This window comes from Saccoglossus kowalevskii, chromosome 9 (assembly GCF_978046115.1).
Source record: "Saccoglossus kowalevskii chromosome 9, keSacKowa6.1, whole genome shotgun sequence".
Classification (NCBI taxonomy): domain Eukaryota; kingdom Metazoa; phylum Hemichordata; class Enteropneusta; family Harrimaniidae; genus Saccoglossus; species Saccoglossus kowalevskii.
Window position 1 is genome coordinate 14,292,839 of NC_140649.1, and position 10,876 is coordinate 14,303,714.

Below are 10,876 nucleotides of genomic sequence, written 5' to 3' on the forward strand. Positions count from 1 at the left end.
TTTCTTTAATTGCAGCGTCTTGAAAAACGTTCTGGTAAACGACTAAAATTAAACAGGCATGAGACAAACAGGATTATATGTCGAGGGTAGTATTAAAACACATATTTGCTTGATTTCAATTTTCTAAAAATTGCGTTTATTTCAGAGTACCCGACAATAATCGCGCATACACCATATAGACAATTGTCACTAGTTAATCTGATTACCTTGGCACCTGGCGAACACAGAACATTTCTGGACAGAATCTGCACACGGACTGTGATGACAAGTGTTGCCCGATATAGTACCTTGACCTTTCTCGTGATAATTTCCATCGGATTCACTATTAAATTAACCAATCAATCAATCAATCAATCGTTGTGTCAATCAGTAAAATCAATATTTGTTGTTTGTATGTCTGTATCTGTCGTTTAATGTGGTCACGTGATACGTCGTTCCACTGTTTTTGTACAAACCAAAGGGCCACACTTTCTCCTTAGTGTGGGTCCCTTTCGATACACACAGTGCGTGTACAGTGAAATGAAATTCTAAAGCGTTGTGTTATTTTGTTGAAATCACGCGGGTGTTGGTAGTCAGTACAGATGATAAGATCAGTTCAACCAAGCCATTGACCTCGGGGTCATGCTTCGGCGGCACCTTACACGGAAACAAATCGAAAGTGGGAATGGTAATGTCCCAGAATTCATTCTGGTTCCAGATCTAGTCAATGGAGTGAGTGATTTACAATTTCCGGGTCTTTTGATAGCAACCGAAAAAATGTTTATTGGAGATAAATTATCGCAAACGGCATTTTAATTACGAGACTAGTTATGTCTTTGTGGATAGGTGAAAGAAAGCTCCCTGTATCGTGGCAATGTCTAGTCGTAATTCGTACAAACTTTACATAGTACACACCAATCTATGGTTCAGTGCCTCCCTGTGATTCTTTGCAACTTTCGTGAAAATTGTGAAATGTGTCTCACTTCATTGCATTCATCCATTCATTAATTTACAAAATACTGTTTCGAAATGAGACAGTGGTGGTGGTGAATGCCAACAAAAGAAACAAATGAATCAGTGATGGAGACACTCATCTTGCTGATACAGTCTACCTGGGCCTTTCACAGGTGGTACTGTGTGCCGGTATGTTTACTATGTGCCTACGTGCAGGAACACGGCCTAGGCAATGAAACAAGATTTATCTTTTCTTATTTTTTAAACATCAGCATTATTGCACGTAAATCGTCTCGCTTTTATATAATTGTCTAACGACTTTACACCCGATTGGTAGTTAAGTCAGGTGATTTAGGCGTCGGTCGTTAAAGAATATGTGTAAACAGGAAAATTTGAATCCAGGTTCCCGTATTTAATGTCGATTGAAGTATATTTGACTAATTCAAATAGAAACGATGGTATGACTAACTTCATGTTATGTAGTCATGACTGGAGATTTGTTTATGTCTTTCATTCGATCCGGACAGGGCTGAAAATTACGCTACATCATTAAAATTGTACCGATACAAATTTGATTAGGTTATTCCTAACACGAATACAGTTGAATACTGTTGTCTGTTGAAAAACGACGAGTTATCAATTATTTTTCTACGAACGGTTAACTATCATGCTCAAAACGTAATTTTAAACAAAATTATTTGAACATATTCAACACGACTCAAAGTTAACTGTATTCCCTGTATTTAAAAATATAGAACGAATTCTTTCGATAACTTACGTATCTTTCACATTGCATCCAATCAGATTCGTGCCTTCTGGACACGTGATGCTCGGACTCGTGCCGTCCTCGTCTGAAATATCCACAAATTCAACTCGCCAGTCAATCTCACATGTATATGACACACACGTCACATTGGCCTGTCAGATGTCATCAGAAAAAAAAAATGTTGTAAAAAAAATCAGATTAAATCAGATTAAAAATTTGTTTCTCACTGATAAGATTGCAATTAATTAAGGTGAAACGCCGCTTGTCACCTGAAAAGCCAGTTCACAGAAGTCAGGTAAAAATGCTGTAGTCCACCTTCATTACGCTGTTGACGCACACTCATTTAACTTTGTGCAACAGTTGCAGACCAGCTGTATAATTGCACCAAGCTCTTTCAATATTTTAGTGTGTGGACAGCCATATACTCTGACGACACTTGCTCTGTTTAGAGTGTCGTGCTCAGAGTACTTAAATTATGAAAGGGAGTTGGGTACGGAACAAAAAAAACTACACAATATTTCAGAAATAATGCTGTTTCTCGTGACTGACTTTATACAATTACTGGGATATATATTTGGTCGGATTTAATCGTGATCCTTAAAGTTTTACTATATGTTGATTTAATATGTTCTCCAGATTTGGGCGAATCTCTATAATCGTGACCCAAGTAACTATACCAGACACCCCTATTTTACCACTAACTTGACGTAACCTCGCTCAGAAAAGGTCGTGAACTAATTACAGTACTAAGCTGCTGTGTAGTAGTAGCGTTCTATTTCCAACGAATCTCGAACAGAAGGTCTGGGACCGACCCGCCTGTAGTTAACCGTGCGTAGATGCACTACAATAAAACACGAAATCAGCCGGGGATTCGAAGCCATGATCGGTTATTGCGGAATTAGTGCGTAAACCAATACATCTACTTACTTTACCTGTAATATGTATCGTGCGGGGTGTCACATATTTAACAACTGAGTCGTTTCGAATGACGTTGGAATTTTGTTGATTTTTACATCAAAAATCAATTAATTGGCACTCGTGTTTTGCAAGCAATGTCAACACACCTTAGTTCCGACGGTATTCGTGCCGCTATTCATGGCTGTGCACTGATCGACGCCCACAAGCCAGGCGCCGTCACAGTTACTCTGGTCACACTGACACGCTACAGCACGGTCGTTACTGTTGCACACTGCGGTCGATTCGCTATGTTCATCCGTCGATGACAGTGGCCCAAGTACGGTGTACTCATCTGTTGGGATATAATACAATACACATATCATATCTGGAAATCCAAAAATTCTATGGACCAATTTCCACACTTTATTGAGCATTAACTTGTCGTAATATATCAGTTCTCGAGCTTTCAAACAAACATGGAACATAATGTTGTGGGTAAAACTAGTGACACGTGAATTTTGCGTAATGGGTTGTTTTGTGCTACAGTTTCCTTGTTAAGATGACATTGGCTGGTGGGAGAAGACGAACCCGGAAAAAAATGCGGTTGTTGAGAAGTAGCGATCGGAATGCATGGGACTCCTAATTTATTGAGATAACCGAGTAAGGTTTTATAGCTACAGAGACCGGGGTTGATATGTTCATGCAAAATCTATTTAACAGTGGCTCCTAGGTACGCGATTTGCCAAAAGGTGAAAGTTGTTTAACTTGTCTAGTAGCTGTACTTAAAAGGTCGTCATTTTTTACACAGAGGATATTGGAAAGCAGTATACATAAGTGTCACCAAATAGGCCCCCTCTTTGACTTCTTGAAGTCTATAATTTCAGTATTAATTATTAAAATTATAAATATAATTGAAAATCCTTAAAAATCGTTGTTCAAGCTATAAAATTCGTACAGTTTGAGGAGAAGCGGTATATATTTGTTTCGAAAATTGTAATGGTCTGGAAAGTGGTTGGAATCTTGAAATGTTGCATGTGTTTATCGTTTTTTTTTTCAGTAAAGTACCCCCTCCCATACCCGTAATAATCACACAGAAGACGTAGAACGGGGGACGCTTCACAGGTCGCTGATCTCGATCTCAAAACGTCGACATCTGTGAACCGTTGAATTATATTGGCGGGAATTAGCTATATTGTGCGATTCGAGTTAGACATTCCAGGCAGTTAAACGCAGCAGGTGGTCATACTATCGACAGTGTACCGTCCACCTCGTTGAATTGACTGTTTAAAGCCCGAGGGTCATTCTATATGCCGTCGTTACTACCCCACATGCGTTCCAAATTTAGGACATTTGAGGGGTTAATTTGAAATCTTGGTTCCTGAGTTAGGTGGCCGGGCCCTTTCAGCTCCTGCTTTCTTAATTTTAGTTTTCTGGGTTTTCTGCCCTGTATTCATGCCAAAGCCACTCGGAGCTGAACATAAAATTGCGTACTGATATCTGATGGAATAAGAATCCTGGCAAAGTCGTGTGCATTGTGTATTAAACTATAAAATAAATGATCATATTCACAATCATGTCAATAGTGCTCATCTTTTTTCATCAAACAACGAAAGACACTAGCAGGAGTTGCATACACAGCAACCATAAGTAGCTTGTTTGAGTTGATCACACCCCACTTGAGTGCAAAAAGAGGCAGAGAATGCTCGCAATAGGGGGTGTTTTTTTCTGCTCCAGGGGGTACTAAATTTACATTGCGTCCGCAATAGGGGGTGTGCCAATGTGCTGCCATCCCTAGGGGCTATTATTTTTTTTAGCAAGAATGCACGTGGTGTAAGGTTTTAATATAGAGTGACCCCGGGATTTAAAGGTGTCATGTGGATCGTCCAAGCTAAAATTCGATTGCGCAAACTCACTCACCTGTAATGCTGCATTTGTCGTCATATGATCCATTCACAACGAACAACCAAGCTGGAAAATAATGAAGTATTGAGTAAAAGAAGGGAATGTTACAAGAATTAATATAATCGTTTCTTATTCTGACTTTAATCTTTGGTGTCCAATAAGTGATAAGTTTCCCGGGCCTACATCGCAAAATGGCGGCCAACCTCTTACGTGTAACGCTACATTCAGCCATGACGTAGGCAGGAATGAGCAAATGAAATCAGGCATCTTTTTCGATGCCTAAACATTGGTGTAAGCCTGTCTACCTGAATATAAAAGACAACATCTTAACATTTATTGTATTATCTTATGTTTAAAATGCAAAATGCAATGCAATTTTAAATTAGTTCCCAATATTGTCTTTGTATTTCAGTACGTCAGCACGTACACAAAATAGACACGTTTTTCTGTCCTTGGTTGTACACTTGCTTAAGGCAAAATACGAAACATATATATATTCTCTTCTAAATATATAATAAATCACCTAAAATGTATTGAAGGTAATAATAAATAAATAATAATAATTAAACAGGTAACTGTTTTATTGTATATTTTAGAAGTCTGTCCATTAGACGTACTGCTTATCGGCCTTGGCTACGTCTCCGACTTCGTAGTTAGTGGCGGCTTTTTAAATAATCACAGTCTCTGACTTGCGTTAAGTTAATTTACTGAATTATATTATCAATAGAAACGAAGAAATAATAATATTATAAATAATGTTTTTCCATCATTTTATTATGCAACCTCAGTTGTACTGTAATTTTTAACAAATTATGGAGTTTCAATCAATTACATCCGTTTTCATTTTGTTTGACGTGTGTCAGTCGTTTGCTTGTGTCGTGATGATGTCGCGCCACATTGCGGGTATCTCGCGGCCGTTTTACGCAACATCGAATAACGACAATAAACTTTGGAATTCAATTGAACGGTGATTTACAACGACTTTTATTTGGTTCGAGGTCCGGGATACTGAGAATTATCATGTTGTTGCGCTTTTCTTTTCTTTTTTTTTAACATGACATAAGGAAGTAATCTTGACACGTAGCAGTCGATGATGATAAGTCAAAGTGCGTTGATGTATCTGATGAACATCACTTCAATAAACGGCCATTACATCGCCATATCAACTCACGCACACATTAATGTGAACCTCAGTCCCTTTATAAAACATACAAAGAACAAGAACACGTGCAATCTAGATGTATTGAGTTATTCTACGAGCGACGCCTTACTCAGTGGTCGAACCGATGACAAATATTTGTTTCTACCTTACAAAAACGGCCCTTGAAAAAACAAAACGTACACCAACGAGAAATGAGTGAATTCCTTGTTTGTTGTTGTCTACACATAAAAACGAAACATTTTTGTCACAGACAGAGTATTTTGTTCGAAAACATGTCCCACGATTGATGTTGATGGCGCTACTATTATATTTCTTTGAACGTCATCTTGAATGTTGATGGTCCCAGGCGACAATATCAATTTTAAACATGCAAGTTTATGGGTTTGTGTATCACACTCAGGCATAATAATAAACTTTATATAAATCATTCACACGTTACCCGTTATACTGCCGAACTCACAAATAGAAATAATTGATCACACTTACCGTATATACCCAATACTTTTAATATAGTTGACGGAGACATCTCGCACATGTATGCAGTCGACCGCCGCTGTTAGCTCCTCTGTGTAATTAATATTTTTAATCTCCACTTATACCACTGAAATAATTGCATCTAACGTAATATATTACTTTATCCGCCGATAAAGGGGCTGTACCTTGTGCAATGGACGTGTTGAAACAGGCATTACACCAATCACAAATCAGCTGATATCGGTGAACAAAGCCCCAACGCGGATGTAGAACGAGGGCGTTCACGAGAAATGTGCTTGTGTGAAATCATTCCGCCATCATGTCGGTATCATAAAATCAGATAATTTACGCGCACTGTTTGGACGCCGAAATTTAGAATAAAAAAATGTGTTGTGATGGGCTTATAAGTTTTGAAAAATATCAATAAAAAACTAATGTGTAAACCAATATTCAAATTTGCTTTACAATTCGCCAATATTGAGTGTTTGAGAGGAACGTTGTTCAATCTAGTCTTCTTAAAGCGTCATTCCGACAAATACTACGCGATTGTCTAAATAACAACACGCGACACCGATGTTATTCACTCGCAAGTCATGTAGTAACAGCCGTTAAGTTAGTATACTAACTGTGCCTCTTAACGCACGAGGGCGGTATTGTACACCAAGAACAGCAGTGACTTGGACTGAGAGGGCGCCAGTCATCATCTACGAGTAGGATGTTTACTTGAATAATGTATCCTTTCACAAAATTCGGCGTTGATGTTTTTGCTCTATAAAACGAGTTGGCTGTAATTATATTAATTAGTATCATGTACAATTTGTCAGTTACAGATACATTTCAACAATGATAAAATCAGTTGGTTTGGCAGAAAATCTCAAAATTCACATCTGGATCTGCATAATTATGCCTATTACACCGTTCTTGAAAGTAACGCCCTCCAACAACAAAGCATCTGTGACGTCACAATGAGTGTAGGAGGCATATTTTTGGTTCTATGATTGTCCGTCAATAGTAAATATGTTTTAGTGATTTGATGGGTTGTAAATCACGAACGGCTACACATCCAAAAAAGTTGTATATTTGAACGACAATACTGATCATTTTGACGTCATGGAAGCACGTCTTCGCTAAAGGGCGCTTGTTACCTAGTAGAAAGAGGTGCTGCTGCTGTCGGCCAAAACACCCAGATACTCTGTTGTGAAAAACAGATAATTCAGAGTTCTAGAGAACAAATCGGTAGCTATATTCACTGATCATGATGCAAAATTAATTAATTCTTCAAAACTTATGTGCATAATTATATTATACCATCATTTCAATTGCTTTAATACGTCGTTCTGATTAGTTAAGAGCATGTATGTAATTATGCAAACCGTGGTTCAATAAAAGAAATAGATGTACTAGTAGAAGATATACCAAAGTTTACGTGTTTAGGAGTATGTGCCAAACGTGGATATCACACAGTAAAAATAAATTCTGTTATAAAAAGAAATAAGCAAAAATACATAACACGTAATAAAAACATTACGATATTCTAGGTTCAAAGAAAATATATAATTATGCAAACGATGACAAACACAAATATTGCCGTCTGCGGTGGCTCGATCGCGAAACCCAGAAGTGTTTGTCAAGACTTAATTGGTCGCACGGCGCTAACCTGCGTCTGTATGCCAACAAAACTAATTGATCAGGTATTTGCAAACCTAAAGTCATATTAATTGACATATCAGCATAACCCCGCACTATTTAATATAGTAACTGATTAAATAGTATCAGTGTGTTGTTGCTGTAGTAGATCTAAATGATAGGAATCGAGAATTATCTCAAAGGCGTTGGCTACATTGGACGTTGGTGGCGTAAACCATTCGCAGGTTTCTAATGCGTGTGATATGCCATGCCAAGTCAGCAACTCGTGGGCTCGTTTAAAGCTCAGACAACCAGCCAACTGAGTTTAAAGTTGGTTTAGTACGCGCACGGTCGCCGTCGCGTTCAAATGGTGCAAATGAATGCACCTTTTCGAATTCGAGATTCACCTGCCACGACATGGAGACGGTGATAGATACATATTTTTCGGAGGAACATTTCAGTAACTATTTTGACGACTAGCTACGAACGAGACAATTGGTACTACGAGTACTGAGACAAATATACCACGTGATACTGAAACCTGCCTATTGTCAATCGTGACACACGTAACAGCTAGCCTGACATGCGTCATACCTTACTGTGTTGGGGTTGGAGTACCGCGGAGGGCGCAACTCACGCGACTTTGTCAGGCTAACGTAACAGCGTGACGAGATAAGAAAACTTAACAATTGTGTCTGAAATACATATGGAGGACAGTAATGTCTACTGTGTATGCAAATAAATCATGAGATGTGTGCATACAACATGTGAAGTATGACGTCATTGTAAATAATTCAGTGACATTACCGTTGAAAGCTAAGAAAGTTGCATGAAGGTTCTATGCAATAAAGTTGACTGCAGATAATTGTAAGTTAAATAAACAAGTAGGTACAAATATATGGAATACCATTTGTAACCCAGTATACTGTGACGTCATAATTCCAAGTTACTGACAAATACTGATAAACTTTAATACCAAAAAAGTAGAATGTTTCTGCGCAATGAATCAACGCGCTTTTTAAAAATAATCATTAAATTCGTGATTTTTTTTATGAGAACTGAATTTTCCTTCATGTTTTTAAAGTCCGATAAAAAGAACTCAAAAGAATGTGATGCGGCCGTTTTTAATGAGCACGTGCGGTGAGCAGGAATATCAATGAATACTACTGTTTGGGCCTAACTACTAGAAAAAAATATAATTTCCCTTATTTTCACAAATTAATAATTCATTCCATGTAATAAGGATGAAAATCATGATACTAAGTTCAGAGAAAATGTATGCTATAAAAGTGAGAAAGAAAAAATTAATAGCATTTTACGATTGATTCATATGACGCGGATGTATTTCAATGTGTCTGCATTTTGCACGGTCATGTATAATATATATATTAATGGAAAAATGTTATAAAAATAGTTGTTGATATCAGTATTACAAAATTTACATTATTTGTAATATTATTTTAACGACAAATTATGTTTGTAATATGGTATAACAAGGAGTGTATCTAAATGAGTGAACAAATCTAAGTACTGTTCACTAATACTCAAATTATTATAGACAGATTTTGACACGGAAAATTATTACTGCTATGTGCGGTAAAATCAAAACACAAAACTAAATATTCACTCAGTGCCTGCCAGTGTGTATCCACTTTGAACATAATTCCTAATTTTCGAGTTGTTAGTTTTCTACGGAATTCCGCTAGAGGGCGCATCCAAAATACCCGGATGACAAGCCTGAGTGGGGTTGTTTTTATTGAAGTTCTGTATTCTTACATGCGTAAATCAATAGATTAGAAAAGCAAAAAAAGTCCCAGAACTCCGCAAATTTCTTCAGGATCGTGGTATAACTTGCAGCAATGTTCTTAAAGCTAAACTTTTTGAACTTGTTGAGTTAGCAAACGAGTTAAATGTTCGCCAAGAGTCAAACAATTCGTCGTCGTACTGTAACACAGTGAGTCGACGATAACTCTGGTAGATCCGTGTAACGTAAAAACAAAAAACAAAAAAACCTTCATACTTTGCCTTTGTTTGAAATAGCTGATATGTTCGCATATTTGTTGCATCGAAGTGACTGGACAACAGCCAGACTGAAAAAATATCGACTTGATAATGGTTATTTTTTTTCCGTAAAGCTTCATCATGTGCAGAATACAGAATTTATTTTCACTATGGCAGAGTGTATTCGGCAATGATCCATGAAGGAAAATCCTTACTAGTTTCTGGTGTTTGTAACTGTGTAGTGTGAGTTTGATTTAATTTGATCCACCAGGCGATCAGCAGATGCAGTTATCATAAATGGACACACTTTTTTTCCTTCCGTAGTTATTTTAACTTCAACTTCGAAACAAATGCCATCATAAGGATTCTGAACAAGAAGATCGATGTGGGAATCGGCAACGAGCGAAATTTCCATCAAATCCGGCTCAATGTTTTCGCTTGCGCTCGTCTCTGGAAGCTGACAGAGTCTTTGTTTTTCAATCGATGTATAACTGCGGTTGAAAGACGGCTGTCTCCAGTTATTGAACTAAAAAAATACTGGCGCAGGATGGAAAATGCCGTGAACAAACCCAGGAATATAGTTTGGCGTCCACTCAGGTTCCCGACGACGCATTCGAATCCACTGGCGTTGAGTATATTGCTTACAGCAGACGCCGCTCAAATTTCAACCCCACCACGAACGTTAAACGGACTGTCATCCGGGTACTTTGAGAACGCCCTCTATCGAATTTCGTGAGAAAAATGGTAACTCGGAAATTAGGAATTGACAATCCTCGGGGGGCGGACAGCCGGACATTTTCTACCGCCTGGCAACCCTCGCGGTGAAAACAAAGACCAAAAACTCGCAGAAAACGGTACTTTGCGATGGTTGATGAGAGTCCCCTGAACAGTGTAACAAGATCAGCCCTACGTGTGTAACATATATGAATTTGGTTGTTCAGGATTACTTCAAAGTTGAGTTTGTGTTGTTTTCTCGAGTTTTCACCGGCTCCACCGGCGTTCCACAGCAGCGCGCACAAAGCTCTTAGAAATACGTGGTACAGTGGTGCGCGTCTTAGCAACGTAGAACGTCCGTGACGTAGCTCCGCCCCCGAGGATACGTGTCATATATGAAC

At 38.2% G+C, this 10,876-nt stretch overlaps 1 long non-coding RNA gene across 1 annotated transcript; it reads right to left on the reverse strand.

Moving 5' to 3' along the window:
- Nucleotides 1-1,823, reverse strand: LOC144358851 (uncharacterized). Its single transcript, XR_013421902.1, has 3 exons — nt 1,712-1,823; nt 207-322; nt 1-42 (listed from the first exon to the last, which is right to left on the reverse strand). It is a non-coding gene; the product is annotated as an uncharacterized LOC144358851 (long non-coding RNA).
- Between the last annotated feature and the right edge of the window lie 9,053 nt (nt 1,824-10,876).